Source organism: Erinaceus europaeus, chromosome 13, assembly GCF_950295315.1.
Source record: "Erinaceus europaeus chromosome 13, mEriEur2.1, whole genome shotgun sequence".
NCBI lineage: Eukaryota > Metazoa > Chordata > Mammalia > Eulipotyphla > Erinaceidae > Erinaceus > Erinaceus europaeus.
The window spans coordinates 74,315,447-74,319,637 of NC_080174.1; the positions used below are offsets into that span (position 1 = coordinate 74,315,447).

At 39.3% G+C, this 4,191-nt stretch overlaps 1 pseudogene; it reads left to right on the forward strand.

The window, feature by feature from the left end:
• Nucleotides 1-331: 331 nt before the first annotated feature.
• Nucleotides 332-1,298, forward strand: LOC103109023 (cilia- and flagella-associated protein 20-like; annotated as a pseudogene).
• Nucleotides 1,299-4,191: the final 2,893 nt, after the last annotated feature.

A 4,191-nucleotide genomic window follows, 5' to 3' on the forward strand; every position in this document is an offset into this window, starting at 1 on the left:
GATAGACACCTGCAGACCTGCTTCACCACTTGTGAAGTGACTCCCTTGCAGGTGGGGGACTGGGGGGGCTCAAACCAGGATCCTTACGCTGGTCCTTGCATTTTGCGCCATGTGCATTTAACCTGCTGCACTACTGCTCAACTCTCCAGCCTGTGCTTTTAAACTATTATGCTATGTAATTGTTGCCATAAATATAATTGATCTGTGCATGCTTTAGCTATAAGAAGAACATTTGAGATATTTTCAGTCAGGAAAACTGGGTGAAAATTCATCAACAAAAGACATTAAAGAGTTCTTAGATGTCTGGCAATATTTCCTCAAAGAACCCTCCCTTGCAGCCACATTTAAAAAATAAGGCAACCAAGAAAGAAGATCACCTGAGACCACAACAAGACAAAACTAGGACTACTTTGGGAACACACCAACTCACTGGGCCATCCCCCTGTCTTTCCACTCAGTACCTCGATCTAGGTTGCCTGCTTCTGGCCTGACTGAGAAGGCCACTGGCCAGATGTTCAAAAACACCTTCCAGAGTGGCTTCCTCTCCTTCCTTGACAGCATTGGCAGCAAGCGCTTGCAGATCTGGGACAAAAAGGGCACATCCAAAAAAAATCACTGATAATGACATCTGATCTCTGGTGTTAGAGATTGAAGGAACACATGTCAGCACCACATATATCGCATGTCCTGCATACCCAAAGAAGACATTAGGGATTCAACTTCCCTTCCTCATAATGATTATCAAAAACCTAAAAAAAAAAAAAAAGTATTTCACCTTCGAAGTACAAGTACTAGATTACAAGAACGTGTGTCAGAGGTTTCGGGAAAGTAATAACCAAGAGTACCGCCCGGGTCAAATCCTTCATCTGTACCATGCTTGTGAGGCTGGATGATGGTTGGAACCAGATTCAGTTTAAGCTGTCAGACTTCACTTGGCAAGCGTATGGCACAAATTACATTGAGACTTTAAGGATGCAGATCTATGCAAGCTGCCATATCTGAGGGGTTTAATTCTCAGACAGACTCTACTCAGAGGATGAACTAACTACCAGCAGAATCCAAACTGTATCTTCCAGTTCTGAATAAGGCAGAGCAATAACTGGAAAGGAACTCAAGAGATAGACCCTGGATTTGACTCTTAGTTTAAAAAGGAAACTATCTGAAGGACAATGCAAAAACCAAATATTTATATTAGTTTACTGTGCTGTTCTTTTATCTACAACTCTGTGTCTTTTGTTGTGGGCACTTAGTGACCAGGACACAGTTGCATTATAAGTACAGTAAGGGATAAGCTGTCTTTTGACACACAAATGCTGCTGCCTCCCCAGTGTGTGTGGGCATACATTTACCATGAACTTACAGAATTAAAGATGTCCCACAGGGAAATTTCATGTCAATATTTCTTCCTACGGTTTGCTCTTTGTTTTATATATTTTCTAGATGTATGTATATGTTGTGTAACACTCATAATCTGGAAATGAATAAGGTGTTAGTATTCTTGGTTTAAAAAAAAAGAAATCGAAGTCTTTCTGAATCCAAAGTCCATTCTCTCTCTGCCACACTTGCTGCTTCCATGGAGTTTATTTTGAATGGGCTTCTTTGCTTCCAAAACTGTATCCCTGAGGTAGGACTAAAACACAGAGGCTCCTTCTGACTTATGTAAGAGCTGACAGGTTAGGAGGACCATTCACAAGTTCAAGAGACACTGAGTTCAAAATCAAACTCTCAGAGGAAGTTAAGAAGGCAATAGGAAAAATTCCGCTAGGCGTTGATGGTCTATGAAGTGCAGAGGAAACACGGGTACATAAGGAAGATGGATAGGAGAGCATATATTTAAAATAGGCTGGAGGTAAGGAAGGAAGCCCTCAGCCTAATTTTAGAATGCCTCAGACTCTGAGGCTCCAGAGGTATGAGACAGGGAACTTGAGTGAAGAGTATTTGCCATTTATCATCCACTGGATGCCCTTGGAGGGGCTGGGGCTGATTCAGCTTGAAGCAATACTCCTGCGGAATAGGAAAAGGATGTGATTTGAAGTCATATAGATCTAACATTGAATTGCACTTGGTCAAGAGACTTATTTCATCTTCCTGAGTCTTGGTTTCCTCATCTATAAAATGGGAGTAGTGGGATTTGCCTGACAGGTTTCTTTTCTTTTTTTAAAGATTAAATGGAAATGACTCAAAGTCTGTGAGATGGCTCATCTGGGAGCATTCGTACTTTACCGTTTATTGAACCCAGTCACTAGGGGAAGCCTAATGTTGTGTCCTCCTCTTTCCCTTCATGACAACGTTAGCTCAGAAACACTGGCAATGACCAAAATAAATAAAGTAAAATTAAAAAAAAATAAGGATAGAGACTGATAGGTTCTAAAACATTTTTCTGATCTGTTAGGCAGTGAATTAATATTCATTTAGTAAAACTCTCTTTGAAAAAATTTCTTCATTTTTTTTTCTCCTGAGCACTGTTCAGCTCTAGCTTATGATGGTGTGGGGGAATTGAACCTGGAACCTTGGTGTCTTAGGCTTGAGAGTCTCTTCGCATAACCATTATGCAATTTCCCCCACCTTCACTTAGTAAAACTCTTAAGGAGGTGAAATGTTTCTGGGAGGAAATCTTCATTAAATCACAATAATGTTTCATTACTAGCTTACATTTCTTTATGTTGGAAATTTATTTTTTGCTCTTTTCTGCCCTTTCATTCATACAGAGCCTATCACATTATTATTACTCTAAGAATATTTAATAGTGCATGCATATAAATGCAAATACTTTCACCCTTGTATAAAGTATTAGTAATTACATGATGTACTTACATTCTAAGACTCTGCACCATTCTTTCTTTCTTTCTTTCTCTTAATACTCCCAGTTTGAATACCTCATTCTCACTATTTTATCAAGACCTAATACTAGCATATTGGGAATTAAGATGCCAAGTTATCTCTATTCAAAATTGAGATATCTTTTTATTTTTGATACTAAAAATACTGCAAGATGATTGAAAATAATTGTATTAATCCAGGATGGTATGAAGTTGAAAGTTAAAGAATGGGTTTCCTACATATAACCATATTTGTTGTGTGTATATACTTCCAGGTTTTATTCTGTACTCATTTCAACATATATATTACACTCCACAGACACAGTTCTTAGCTCTATACATCGCCACCTAGAAAAATAAGACTGCATCTACCATTTTCTGTTCTGACAAGGTGTACAGCTATTCCTTAATTCTGGCCAGTAGTATTTAAGCAGTTAGGTGGTGCAGCATCAAGAAGCTTGCTTAAGAGAGACTAACTCATATGGTAGTGCAGTTTTCTAGCCTTCCTTCTGACCTAGAAAATGGATGTGAGACTATCCTTTTAGCAGTCATCTTAGGTCACAAGGGAACTTGTGAATGAAAATAGACTTTTTTTTTTTTTTTAATCAGAGTACTACTCAGCTCTGGCTTATGGTAGTGCGAAGGATTGAACCTGGAACTTTGGAGGCTCAGGCGTGAGAGTCTCTTTGCATAACCATTATGCTATCTACCCCTATCTGAAAATAGACATGTCATTCATACCAGATACAAGGACAAGCATAAGAAACACCTATATATTCACTACCCAGTTTGTAGGACATTCCTACAAATCCCTGGGGTGTCCTGAATATCATTCTAATGGAATTCTCCAAGCCTTCTTTCTCAGCAGACTAGTATCTCTTAAACCCTTGAGATCAATAGGTCTATCTGCAGGACTCATTCAATTTTAAGTGATAGATACTGCCCTAGTACCTTCATACCCCTCCCCCTGTGTTGGGATCATACAGTTTAAGTGCCCTAGGGTAGAACTTACTGAAGGACACAGCAAATAACATCATTGGGCTATAGTCTCTCTCTTCTCTCAAACCTTCTTTTACCTACTGTGGCTTCAGTCTCACTTCCCACAAACTTGCAAAGTGGCAGCCAACACCTTTAGGCTACGTTCTCTATATTCATATTCAGCAGCAAAAAAAAAAAAGTGCATCTTTCTAATAGCTCTGTATAAGATCTTTATGCTCTCTGGTTAGACTTACCAAAATTGTACAGTGATTCTGTACATCTAGCTTCCACTATGAATTTTTTTTCCCTTCAGGGTTATCACTGGGGCTCTGTGCCAGCACTACAAATTCATGACTCCTCATGGCCATTCCCCCCACCTCCCCTTTTTTCCCCA